At 46.1% G+C, this 14,106-nt stretch overlaps 1 long non-coding RNA gene across 1 annotated transcript; it reads left to right on the top strand.

Annotated features, from left to right (window-relative positions):
* Nucleotides 1–6,664: 6,664 nt before the first annotated feature.
* LOC144179671 (uncharacterized) lies at nucleotides 6,665–13,191 on the top strand. Its single transcript, XR_013324323.1, has 3 exons — nucleotides 6,665–6,930; nucleotides 8,468–8,737; nucleotides 11,611–13,191. It is a non-coding gene; the product is annotated as an uncharacterized LOC144179671 (long non-coding RNA).
* The last annotated feature ends 915 nt before the right edge of the window (nucleotides 13,192–14,106 follow it).

The raw sequence follows: 14,106 nt of genomic DNA, 5'->3' as shown, positions 1-14,106 counted from the left end.
TGGAAACGAGTCCGCAAAAGAGATTTTCTCGTTGCCGCTTCTCGGTGGAAACTTCGTTTGCCAGTTGACAGTCATTTTGTCCACCACAGAAGCTCGCATTACTCGTATCACCTTGAAACTCCTTGCAGACTTCTGAAGAATGATAGGCAATATTTTCCTTCGTCTTTTCTTTATCATTGTTTTCTCTGTCTTCCGCAGGCTGTTCGCGACTCGGCCTTGCTCGACCTGTCCCTCGACCTGTTCGCGACTCGACCTGTCCCTAATTACTTCTTTTTTGGCGTGGTTGTTCCTTCCCTGCGTTTGTGGTGACATTTGAGGGATTTCATGCGGTCGGCTAGTTCAGGGAATCTAAACAAGTGCCGAAAATCCAGAAGCCTGGTTCCTTCTTTCGCTTTCTCTTCAGACGTGCCATTCATTTCCTCATGCCAGTTCGCGTGGCCGGGCACTTTAAAGGGGACATGAAGACAAAACACAAGTTTGGTTCATTCGAAAGATTGCCTCGTTAGAACCATACTGACACCACTTTTAACACACACACTTAGCTTAAATAAGCTATATAATTAGGAAAAAAGGGAATGGCCATGCGACCCACTAGCTCATTTCGCGTAACAGAACATATGATGTCATACCAGCCAGCTCTGCGATTGGTGGAAGCCGGCTAAAGCAAATGCAACTTAAGCCGAGCTGATAAGCTTGCCGAGGAAGATATTTTCGCTTAAATTTAGGGCATAATTTTTACAGCCGTAATAATGGGGTTATAAACAGTGGATGTTACAAAAGCACCAGGCGCGTAGCCAGGATTTTTGTTCGGGGGGGGGGGGGGGGCTAAGGTTATTCTCCGCCCCCTCCCACGCCCCCCCCCCCCGAAAGAAAAAAAAAGCGCGGTAGTTTGCAAGCGCCCTTAAAGGCTATGAAGATAATATACATGTTTGGTTCATTAAACAGACTGCCTTGTCCCGATAACAATGATAGCAGTTTTACAGCAAACTTCAAAGGAATTATCGATATATTAAATTAAATATTTGAAGCAATGGCGAAGCCCCGCCCACTTTCCGTCGGCGATTTCACTATGACAGCACAGGATCTTGTTGGACGATTGGTGCCCAACGACCTAAATCACCGGCAAGGAACATAATTGCGCGATTGTAGAGGGGCCTCCATTGATCTTATCATTTGAATTCCAACGTGCAGTTAACACACTCACAACAACGGTTTAGTGCTAGCCTATATATATATTGAAGGAACTAGCCTTCTTGTAAAGTGGGTACGCGAGCCGCGCTTCGCGTGATGAGGAAACACCAAGACATGGCAGTAATAAATGAACAAGTTTTATTCTACGCCCCGAGAATAAAAACACAAAATTAGCCGGCCCTTCTCCAGGCCAGTGAACATAACAGAACGCAACCCTAGGATAACAAGCCGACAGACACCATCTCGTGATAACAGGTGGCTGGGGGGAGCAGTGGAACAGTGATCACCAGCAAAGAACGTTCTATCCTGAACTCGCTTGTCGGGGAGCTTCGACGATTCAACCAGCCGTGGTCAAGCGAAGCGGACACTTACTCGTTTTCCTCGGCTACCTTGCGTTGTGCTGTTGTCCTTCCGTCCGAGTAGGTACGGGCCTCTCGTCACTCACTTCCACGGGCCAAACACCACCGCTCGACTACGCGCGACTGACCGCGCCCTCGGCTTGTCTGGCCCCCTCTTATGGGCGCCACTATCTGCCTATGCTGCGCACGCATTCTGCGTAGAAGATTGGTATCTCCTGCCGGCTGTGAACTATCAGGGCTTCGTCGTGTGTAATGATCTGTGCCCTGCGGGCGTCCTGCGCGCATGCGCGCCACTCCCTGCGCCGAGGTGGCCCACACTCCCCCCCCCCCCCCCTCGAAGACCACACGCTGTGTGGCTTTTGGGTATGGATTTTATTCCCGAGAACGGAAGAGAAAAAAAATTACATTCGAGGATAACGAAGGAAAACAAAGAAGAAAAATGAGAAGGGACACATGCAATTGGCAATTCTTTAGGTGGTCTACACTTCGTCCTCCATATCGATTAAGTCTTCCCCTTGCAAGGCGCTTTCCCGAGGCTGTAGCGGGATCTGTTGCCCCATTCTCGCGTCACCGGGGCCCTGTAGTGCCGCGGCGAGTTCCTGCCGGAGGCGGCGGGTGGCTTCCTGCGGTGGTCCGGGGCCAACGCTTGTTGTAGAGTTGCCTGTAGGCGAAGCCGTTCCCGGTGCGTTTCGGAGGACTCGTGCGCGGATTCCGACACCACGCATTGTGCGCAGACAGCGCACCATTGCACGAAGGCTTCCTCTGGTAGCGGTCTGAGGGGATCTATGCGGCGCAGGTCATACAGGCTTCTTCCCGTGAAGGGTGCAGGAGCGGGTAGGGCGCCTCTGGCGGGTCGAGGCTGCGTGTCCCAACTGGAACTGGAGGTGTATGCAGCCTCTGCACCGCCGCCGATGTGGCACCAGGTCGCCACATCCCTGGTTGCCCGGGCGCCGTGTGTTGGTCTGTGGTATCTCGGCGGTGGCCTGCTCGTGCGTGGAATGTCGTGGTGGTGCCTTGGCGCGTGATACCGGCCCCTCCCAGCCGGGAATCGAACCCGCGACCTCGTGCTCAGCAGCGCAACGATGGGGAATGGTATGTCCCGCCCAAAAAGCAAAGCCGCTGGCGTGAAATTTGTGGACCTGTTGATGGTCGTGTGTGTAGCAAAAGCCATCTCTGCGAGACGGCTGTCCCAGTCTTTGTGCTTTTCCGTATAAACGCCACCAGCATGGTCTTCAGGTTTCTGTTCACGCGCTCCGTGATGTTGGCTTGGGGGTGGTACGGGGTGGTCTTCTTGTGTTTCACGCCTAAAGCACTGCAAGTGTCAGTGAATGTTTTGCTCTTGAAGTAGGTGGCATTATCCGTTATAAGCTGCGCTGGGAATCCGAATCGGGCAAACGTTTCCAGCAGTTTCTCCCAGATGATCTTTGAATCCAGCCTACGTAGTGCGTACATTTCAACCCACTTAGAAAAGTGGTCCGTGATAACGAGTAGGTAGCGATTGCCCTTTCCTCATCTAGAATAAGGGCCCATCACATCACACGCAGCAATCTGCCACGGGTAATGGCTCTCCACCGACTGCATGAATCCCGGAGGTTTTCCTCCTCTTGGCTTTTCTGACTGGCAGATTGAGCACGTTTGCGCATACTTCATGACGTCTCGTCGCATCCGAGGCCAGGTTGCAAAGCGGGCCAGTTTTTCGTAGGTTTTCTGGCCATCGCTATGTCCTGCCAGGGCAGAGTTGTGGTAGTATTCAAGGAACGCTCTGCGCAGGTTTGCAGGCACGAAAACTCGAAAGGGTGATTCCCCGCCGTCGTTGTCGCAAGCAGGGATGTAGCGGAGAAGTAAACCCTCCTTGCTCCGTACGTAGCAGTCATGAGGCTTGTTTGCAGCTGTATCGTCTGCTGCATCGTCGTTCACACTAAACTTTTTAACACCTTTAAAGGTGCTAAAAGGGTGCACTCAACATTTTGCACCCTTTTTGCACCTTTTAAGGACTAAAACATTGCTCCGGCACCCAATCATGAGGGTGCCACATATTAAGGGGTGTAAATCTTAACATTTTTACACCCTTTAAGGTGCAAGGAGGGTGTACTGAACATTTTGCACCCTTTTTGCACCTTTCAAGCACCCAAATATTGCTCGGGCACCCCACCTCGAGGGTGCCAAAATTCAGGGGTGTAATCAACAGTTTCATAGGGTGCTACGACCGTTAAAGGGGTGCTAAAAAGTATTTCTTCTCGATTGGGGTGTTACCACGGCACCTTATCGTTAGGGTGCCTAAAAGAACGGTGTGTGAATGCAAGCATGCAAAATTGCACAAAAACCGGCTGAATGTTTAAACCGCACATTGCACTATTTCACCGCCCGTTGAGAGAATAAATATGAACTCTCCACATAGACCAGGGGAAAGGCTCTAAAATTGCTGTTCGTAAATTGAACAAAACGTGCTGAATGTTTAAATTCCACTCTGCACTAATCTAGTGCTTCGAGTGTATCACAAGGTTCGTTTCGATATCTGGGTGCACGGGAAGGAAAGGCTACAAAATGCCTCTTGTAGTCCTATAAATAAAACTTTTACGCGAGGCATCGGTGTCCTCAACGAAATCGAATTTACCTAAGAATTTGTTCCCGTATTATTATGCCCCGGGCAAAAATTCCAACAAGACTTTCTTGTTGGGCTCACAGCACGCCTGTGGGGCCAATACGAAGTTCTGTCGGCACTCTATCGTTCCAATAGCCTAGTCTTCCAACAGGGAGTTTAACCTTGATGGCGTTTGTGGGGCCAATAAGAAGCTCTGTCGGCACTCTATCGTCCCAACAGCGTAGTCTTCCAACAGGGAGTTTAACCGTGATGGCGTTTACCGGCTCGCCAACACGATAAGTCAACGCCAACAGACGCCTCGTTCGTAATCAGCGGCGCGAGCGCGCCATCAGACAGAACCGACAGACGCCCTGAAGGTGGTTTTTAGGGCCTAAACAGCAGCGTCTATGTCTGGCATAGACGCTAGACGTCAACGTTTGTGTTCTGAATTTTCCCTTCAGTAAGTAACAGTCAGACGGACGATAACATAACTATGTGAAGATATGCTTTGGCTCATACCACGGCAAGCGCAATCGTTTGTGGCTGCAGCCTCGGTTGCTCTTCGTACACAACAAACTGAATCGGCTGTACAGCTTTCTTCGAGGGCGTGTATGCAGGGGTTCTATCTTCCTTTTTTGCGCAGGCCGACGGGGGCGGTCGTGTAAAATCATTTTCGCTCGTCGCTGCCGTAGGGTTGCCACCTTCCTGGTTTTGGACCGGCCCGACCGGTTTTTTAAACAGCGGGCCGGTTGCCGGTCCATATCTAAAACCAGCCGTCATCAGCCGGTTTTTTGGCTTTTGTGCCGTGATTATGCCCGTTTTGGCGTTTTATAAGCGTCAATTCAACAACTAAGACGATAAATACGTGTCGACAAGCATAGGCGTGCGCACAGGGGGGGCAGGGGGGGCGGCCGCCCCCACTAATCATCTGAAGGGGGCGCCAAATTTGCCCCATGCCTTGCCGATGTAACACATGAAAGTAAAATTTCTGCTCAGAAATATTTTGTGTGTGTTGCAATTCCATCACATTGAAATAAAAATTTTATAACCATCCCTCTTTGCACTGCGTTCGCACCGCAAGGCCTTCAGTGAGAAGAGGTCGGGAGTTGCTCTGGGGGGGGGGGGGGGGGCGCAGCGGTAAGACTTTTTCCCCCCAAATTGAGAACTCTGCGCACGCCTATGTCGACAAGCTGCGCAAAGACACGCGAGCAGAGAAAATACGCGGGCGAGCGTGCTGCCTCAGATGGAGGGGGACCTAAGGGAAGAACAAAATAACGAAATTCTACCGCCGCGGTCAGCAATTGCGGTTACTTTTCAGTGAAGCGCATGCAGAGCGATTAACCAAGCTCTCAATCACTTTCAGTACAAACGTTATGTTGATTTCTCTCTAAGAAAACACTACAATAAATGGCACTGCATGTTAAAAAACATGGCGTCTTTTTTCAACACAATCCCCCCTCCCCCCCCCCCCCCCGGAAGGCCCGTTTTTTTTTTCGGGGAAAGGTTGTAACCCTACGCTGCTGTTCTGCCTACCTGCTTGCTGTACCTATTACGTCGCCGCCACCGCAAATCCCCACTTGTTACAAACTCAGAGGTTTTCGCACTGTTAGCAGTCGTTTTACACGATGGGTTTGATGCGCCTGACATGCCAGGAGTGACATCGCTTGTAGTATTAGAGCGACGTTGCTTGTCTGCAAGACGGTGCCGGTCAAACAAGCGTTATCAACGCCATAATTCTAACAGCACATTCCATTTATTTCGTGGCTGCCGTGGCTTGCGCAGAAAAGGTCGGGTTGACTGCGATAGCTTTTCTTGAGTCAAATAATGGAGCTTTGGCTCAATCGCTTGCAGCGCTAGCAATGCGGCCTCGTCTGCAAGACCGGTGCGTGAGAAACAAGCGTTAGGACAGCCAGAATTTCAAAAATGCAGCATAAACTAGACCATCGTTAAAGGAGGCGATGACTAGACACAAGCGACAATATTCGTTGACAACTTACGTAAGTATAGAGTTGTTTTAGGCACCTCGAACACCGCCCGCCGGCATAGCTGTTTGTAAACGCGTCCGTTTACTGTTTTGTAGGTCAATGGTTCGATTCCTCGTCGAACGTTTTTTTTTTTTTTTTTTTTTTTTTTTTTTTTTTTTACGTGAGGGTTTCATTAGCTCCTTTTTTAACGACCAGGGTAAGCACCTGTTCCTTGCTTTCTATCACGCCGACATTTACCGCTCTCTTCCTAAACCCAAAGTAGCTCGTTTTCTCGCACGTTCTCTCTTGAGAAGCCCGCCGTGAAAACAAAACCAAAACAAACGTCAAACCTCTTTACAATATCAGTATATATGTCAATTACTTTATGTGTATTCACTTTTTGTGTTTAAAAACCTTAAATTTAAGTTATAAACACATTTCAGACTTTGAAAGCAGAAAGATAATTACCAACATTACAGTAGTAACACAATTTTCGTCAAACATAGAGGTGCTGCATTTGAAGTCTGGCAACTATCTCTCACTTTTGTGCGTGTTTTTTCATGGCGTTTTGTGCCGAGTGGTTGGTGGCGTGATTTAATCCGTTTTATCTATTTCAAGCTTAAATCATAGTTATAGAAGCTTTATGGGTGATGTCTACCCTTCCAACCTACGCGTGTGTTGAACATGGGGACCCCGGAAGAACGATCATCGCCGGATAAAATACTGCGCGTCAAAAGTGGATGACATTGCATCAGAACAAAGCGTGTTCGTGTGTCCGCGAGATGAAGACGACAGTGAAGGAGAATTGTACGTTGGAAACATCGTTTTTGCTCGGGTAAGTACGCATTTTTTATTATTCTGTATTTGGTTGGAACGAGTTGTGGTGTTTATGGATCAGTAATTCGCTAGACCCCCATCTCGTTTGCTCTGAGAGCCTAGGTGAGTTAGTATACTTGTTTGGCGCCCAGTCCACCGTTTCCGCAGAAGTCAGCATCAATTTACTCTGAAGCTAGACCTTGGCTACGATGCTCGCGCTATGGTACACGGCTGCTAATAATTTCACATCACGCAAGGCTCTTTAACACCGGGGCGTTTGTTTATGTGTCTCTCAAACAGTGCCTTTGCGGTTGCAGATCGCAGTCGCAATTTCGCGTGAGTGGCACAACGCTGTGATTAGTCCTCCCTCGTGAATACCCGCGGTATACCAAGAAATAACATGAACAGGAGGTTCCCTGGAAGTGCATGTGAAAACGCGTACACGTGATTCCATGGCTGGCGTCTCGTAGGTGTTGTGAAATCTCTCCCCCCCCCCCCCCCCCCCCCCACGAATTCCGTGCAGTGCGCTTCGCAGCTATTGCGCTCGCGAGACCGGCAACCGTACGCCTCGCGGTCTTCGGGCCGCGATATGTGTGCTGTTCTCGTGAAGCTCGACAACAGCGAAATTGCCGTACTCGCTCGCCAACGCGCACCGACAGCGTACGCGTCGACCGGGTGCTGACGGAGTTGTGCTGGAAGAAAAGCAGGCAAGAGATGAGGGCGCACGAGGTGTAGTTAAACATGAGAATTTACAAAGTGCAAGGTGGAGAAAATAGTATGCAAGGGCCGGAAACGGTGAGAGAGTTCGGGCCGCGCGCCAGCGAGCGAGTGCGGTAATTTACGTTGCCGAGCTTCACGAGTCCGGCACGAATATGACGACGCCCGTCTGAGAGTTCATAGAGGTATAGAATTCACATACGTGCAAATTGAAGGTGAAATGCGCGCATGTGGCCTCGCAGGGAGCTAGCATAGTCTCGGGGTAGTGGGGGAGATTTCACAACGCCTACGAGGCGCCTGCCGATTCTGTCAGAGTAGCTCTCGGGAAGTCTGGGGCTTGATATCAGAGGCATATGTATTGTTTAAATTAGTGCTGAAAATTGAGCCAATTCGCAAGTTCTCATTTTCGCAAAACCGCAGGCCATACAGAGACTAACAAGAAAGCTGTAGGCACTCACTCAACTCGATTTATATTGGAGAATTGAACGTGCAGATACAAGTCAGACATTGAAATGGAGGAGCCTCAACTATCACGCACCAGTTCCGATTGAAAGAAAGGGATACAGATGAGCTGCTAGCATGCGTTCCATGCAAATTAGCTCAGTAGCTAGCTTTGCATATATCATGCATAGTACTCACAGTACCTGCGGGTCTAATAAATACATTCTTACTGTGACCTAAATTTCACTGGGGGTGTTCCAGGAATGTTCTTATTAGTGCCTTGGAGGTTACTGTCTTTAAACGATTAAAAATCTACTTGATGTAAGCATTCGTGCTTTGTGTGTGCTCTTCTTGTATTTCAACAAGTGTCAGCACACTCACAGATTATGCACCTGCAGGTGCTGCTGCTGGCTGTCCTGGGTCAGCTGCCTTCCAGTCCAGTTTCAAAGGCTTTGCCAGGGCCTCCCTTGGCCAACCGACACTGCACCTGCTGTACCCAAGTACTGCCTGGCCTTTCGTTGGTGCTCCGTACGCTTTGCCGCCAGGAATGGTCATTCATCCATCATCTGGCCGCTTGGACCACCCGTTCAGAAGTCAGCGCATTTGCTCGACACATCGGTCCAGGCACTGCTGCCATATCGGTGCACCCACCGATTATGTACTTTCAGGTTAGTTATTGCATGTTGTGGAACTTGCCATGATGTATACCTGTTAGCAGTGCTGTGGCCTCTGATTATTTGAAACATTTTCATGAAGCAGTGCTGTGCGTATGGAGCGTGTCATTGCTTAGCAGAGATATTGAAGAGAATCTGGGGCTGACGACTAAAGGGCAAGAAGAGAAATTGAACTGACTTTGAAGCAAGTATTCGTATGTAATCAAGCCAAGCAAACATTTAGGATCTTTCGATATGGTTTTAAACTTGCAATACAAACTGGTCTACTTCAGATCATACTGGTAATAATCATACTATACCGAAAAGTACATCCCGCAGTCTGTAGAATTCTGACAGCGCTTTTTTCGCAGTCTCTCATGACAGGCAGTAATCTCAATGGTTGGAAGATAGTCGAGGTAGCACCAGTCTTTAAATCAGGAGACGGTACTTCACCATTAAATTTCCCTAACAAGCACCATATGCAAGGTCAGGAAACATTTCATCCACTCTCAGGTCGCTAATTATTTATAAAATCACAATATCACATTCGAGTATCACCACGGTTTTCACAAGGGTTACTTGAGAAACACAACTTTCAGGATTTGTTCACGATCTACATTGATCCATTAACACAGGCTTACAAACTGCGGTAGTTTTTCTCGATTTTTCTAAAGCATTCAATCGCATTGCACACCACAGACTACTTCTCAAACTTCACCCTAATGTCCTCACTTGAGCAAAAGATTTTCATTCTTCTCAAATGCAGTTTACTTCTAATAACTTTATACTTCTTTTGCTCGTGCCACTTTGTTGTCCCCCCAGGCAGGTTGCTTGGTCTATCTTCCATGTTGCATATCCTCCCATGTAGGTCTATTTGCAGATGATGTTGTAATTTATCACACAATTTCTTTCAACTACTACCGTCAATGCTTTCAATCTGATCTTAACACAATTAACTCCTGGTGCTGCAAATGGCTAATGTCGCTTATCTCTAAAACAAAGTGCATGACTTTAACGGTGGCAAGTCTCGGATTGTAAATACTTACTTCATTAACAACAGCCTGATTACCTCTTGAGACAAAGGTGTTTTGGTAGGCCGGTAGGGGAGGGGGGATTGCATGGTGGATTTCAAAAGGTACATCGATTGGGAAAATAAGACGTGTGATTAATATTTTCATTTGCACTCCAAAACTCGCTTTATTTCATATGTTTAACACACTGCCGTGGCTAGGGTGGTGTGCTGTGGAGGCGAATGTCGGTTAGATACCGCTTGGTGTAGCCGCTTTTCAGATGGAGGCAACACGTAAAGACGCCCGTGTTTGGAGATTTCGATGCGCACAAAAATACCCAGATGGTCAAAATTAATGCGAAGCCTTCCCCTACAGTGCTCCCCATATCCCAAGTGTAGCTTTGGCGTGTTAAACCACCGTTTTTTTTTTTTTTTTTTCATGTTTTTGGTATAGTACCAGCTGCTGGTAAAATTATACATAATGTTTCCAAGAGCTAAATATAAAGGCCATATTGAAGTGCGTTTATGGGTCTATCTCATAGCAGTAGTGAAAGGTTATATACTCTGGTGCAGGTTAAGAACGCCAATGGCTCATGTGGTGTAGTCCAGTGTTTGACGGAATGCCGTGTAGGCAGGTAAAAGCATTATTGCAGTGATGAAACGTAGGTCACTGACCAAGTCAAGAAAGCCATTTAACGGTTTGTTGCTTGTTCACGGTGAGCATGTGTCGTGGAAAACGAAGCTATATTTTGGGCATTACGCGGCGCAATGAGTTTGCATAGATATGGTGCAGATTGCCATCCATTATGTTGATGATGTTGGGCGTCGTCTGAACAATGAGGGACTCGAGCAGTAATCGAGAAGATAGATTGCACTCAGTTGTCAGTAATTTTGTCTTGTTCCAGTCGACCACGTGTCCCGTCCTCTCACGGTGCTCTGCCAGTGGACTTGTTTTTGCATGGCCCTTGTTCACTTCGTTCCAGTGCTGCATTAATCTTCTGTGCAGATTGCCCGTTTCGCCAATGTACACTGATTTGCATTCAGCGCATGGAATCTAATAAACAATACCCGGAAGCTTGGAGCGTGAGAGGGGGTCTCTCACGCTGACAATGTCAGAACGCAGCTTGCTAGTGGGCACATGCACAATGTATGCACTGCGTGTCTTGAAAATGTGTGCGAGAGTTTCACCGATGTGTGGGACGTAGGTAATTGCTGCACGTTTTGATGCAGTCGTTGTCCTGAATATAATGCCTAAAGCATTATATTCAGAAAGAAGCGAAGAGGGCGACTAGCAAGAATCCACATTGACATTAGCAGGCAGAAGCGTCCACAAGGCCTGTGTCAAAACGTGCTGCAATTCTCGTCCTACACATCAATCAAACTTTCGCACGCATTTTCAAGAAACACATTGTGCACATCGTGCAGGTGCCCACTAGCAAGCTATGTTCTGACATTGTCAGCGTGAAAGACCCCCTCTCACGCTTCAAGCTTCCAGGTGTTGTTTATGTTTTGAACAAAAAAAGTGCCATTTAAACGTGACACCTCCTTCCTTGCCGATTTCTGATGCCTGATTGTTCAGTTTGTGGGGATACGTTTAGCAGATTGCTCACATGTCTAACCTGTATTTGTGCTTGAGCAGTCAAACGCTGATGTTAGCAGTGAAGTAGGTGAAAATTGTAGTTTGATTGTAGTTGTGTGCAGATTAGCTACATTGTGTTAATTCGTAGAAAAGCAAAATTGAGGTAACCCTGCTAACTGTTCCGCATTGCAGCATTTTATTATGCGAACGTTAAGGAGTTCAGCTGCTTGTTAAAGGTGAAATAAACAGTGGTACAAAAAGAAGAGCATCTACTAAACAGAAATATCTTCACAATCGCAGGATGCCAACGGTCCGCCTACCAACTTGTGTCCTGCATCGTTTCTGCTGGCTGGAGCGGTTCATGGAGCATTTTCCAGCTTCTCAAAGTTTGTGGTCAAGCGCTCCTCCAAGTGAAAGATGCCGCAGAGGGATCTTTTGTTTTAATGCCACAATTTCACGTGCTCAGCAGCAAATTTACTCGTAAGGCTTTTTAAATATTCATCACCCAAGAGGGCATGTTACCTTCGTCTTCGGTGGAATGTGTCTGCACTCAGGTTATTTGTGACAGAAACAAGTGGACCACGTCATGAGAGTCATTGAGGCCTTGTTGATTGTGCATGCTTCTGAAATGACATTTTCATTAAGCTGAATACTTTCCACATATTACGATTTGTGAACAAATTATGGTAAAAGTCATGATTAGTTGTACTACACTGCAGGAAGGAAATACCAACATACGTTTTAAGCACCTCTGATATTTCAGATCGTTGGCTGGTGAGCAATAAAACAAAACTGAAATTTTTTTAAAGTAAAATCAAATATTCGTTGTCACCAGTGCATGACCATAGTAAAAGCTATCTAGTCACCAAATTTAGAATTAGACACGAAATGCCAAGAAAAATAGGGAAATAAACTAGACAGCTGGCTACAATAAACCAATTCGTAAAATTCCTCAATGTCTATCAAGTGATGATTCAGGCGGGTTAGTTAAGATGTCAGTGGGTTTACACACCCAACTTGCAGGGAAGCACATGAGCTCCCAATGTTAACATGTTTTTAGTGAAGACCGTCTTCCTTCATTAAGCTGCTTTGCACATTGATGCCAGTCTGATAAATGTCCTGAATTTTTGTTATGATCAATCTTTGTATGGGAACCATATATTTTTATATGATGTCGCTGTGTATTTCTGAAACTGTATCTAGTCACTAATTCCAATTTGTCGTGGTCAGGTTTTTTCAACTAATTCGTAGCTTTTTTAACAATTATGGTATATTTTGTGTGCCTAAAGGAATGCCTCATTGCATGTTTAGCCTATGTAGTGTTGAAAGCGGACATTTTGCTTCAAAGTGGAATGTCGGGCTAGCAACAAGGTACTTCGCGTGCTGCTCACTTTCATTCATGCCATTATTTTTTATATTATCATTTAAAATTAAAAGCCAACCAATTTGCTGTTGTTTTAATTTTGTCACCTACTTTATACTTTCTTTTTATTTCAACTTTGTGTAAGGATTGACTATCCATATTTTTATGATACCAAGGCGTTGGACTGGGCTAGCTGGTACATGTTTGAATGGATGAAAAACCATAGGAAAACCCAGGACACAGAAGAGAACGACGGGACAAACTTGTGCTGTCATTCTGTTTTAACTGTTTCCTGTGTTTACCACTGGTTTTTTATGCATTCAAACATTTTTTATGAGTTTGTTGAACAGTGATTAGTTTAGGTGTGTTCAAACAATTGTTGGCTGCGAAGGCTCCCTGTAGCATTTGTATAAGTGCTCTCTGCTTTTTTTTTTTTGAGCCAATACCCCACCACCAGTCTTCATGAGGTGGTCTTTTGTAGAAATAAGTTGAAATAAATATTTGTTTGCATTGCTTTACATGTTTTGAAAGAATTTCTTGTTCATTCTTGTTTCATTCAACCCCGTTTCAGAATCCTGCTTAAGGCGTTTCCTCTGTTATTTTTTTTCAGAACCAGGAAGGGTGCTCATCCTCGGTTCTTGCTGAAGCAGCAGTATCCATACTTCACACGTGAGCTCTGAACACACAGTAATTATGGTATGAAACATTCTACCAGTATAAGCCTGCTTTGTAGACGTCATTGTAGATGTCAAAGCTCTTGACAGTGTAGTCCAATGTCTGGTGTAACTGGCAATGTCTACAACTTGTAAAAATTAATTTTGTGGCTATAATGTTTGTGATTATTTTAAAATGCACGTCAACTACTATTTAGAATCGCTGTCTAAATTGGCAGCCATTTTCCTGGTGGATACAGAAAGTGAAAAAGCGCATGTGTAGAGATTTCAGTGCACCTTAAATGTCCCAAATTTGCTAAAGCTAATCCAAAGCCCTCCTTGTGGTGCACTTCATATCCCATGTACAGTTTTGCGTAAAAACAGCTAAAAATTTATGATCAATTTAAACTTATTTTAATGTTTTTAAATGCAAATATTCTCAGTTTAAGCTGCCATATTTAGAGTAAAATATTTTGTAACAATTATATAGCTACCAAAGGTTTACAGAAAAGCTTTTTGCTTTTGGTTGTGCACCTTCTTATCAAAAGAAAAATGTTGTTAAGAAAGGCAGAAGAAACCCAACTATGGAAATTAGCAAACCCTAAAGCTGCGGATAGAATGAATGTTTTGTAGAGAATCTTTTGCTGATTTCAGTTCTAGTCAACTCTAAAAAAGTCTATCGACGTAGAATGCTTACCGTGAGGCACCTCGTAATACTAGCCAAAACTAATGGGCCCTGGCTGTTGGCTTTTCATTTGCAACAGTGACAAATGACCCCAC

Source organism: Haemaphysalis longicornis, unplaced genomic scaffold (assembly GCF_048455015.1).
Source record: "Haemaphysalis longicornis isolate Haplotype H1 unplaced genomic scaffold, Haemaphysalis longicornis Haplotype H1 scaffold_4, whole genome shotgun sequence".
NCBI classification, from domain to species: Eukaryota; Metazoa; Arthropoda; class Arachnida; order Ixodida; family Ixodidae; genus Haemaphysalis; species Haemaphysalis longicornis.
This window is presented reverse-complemented; position numbering and strand designations above follow the sequence as displayed.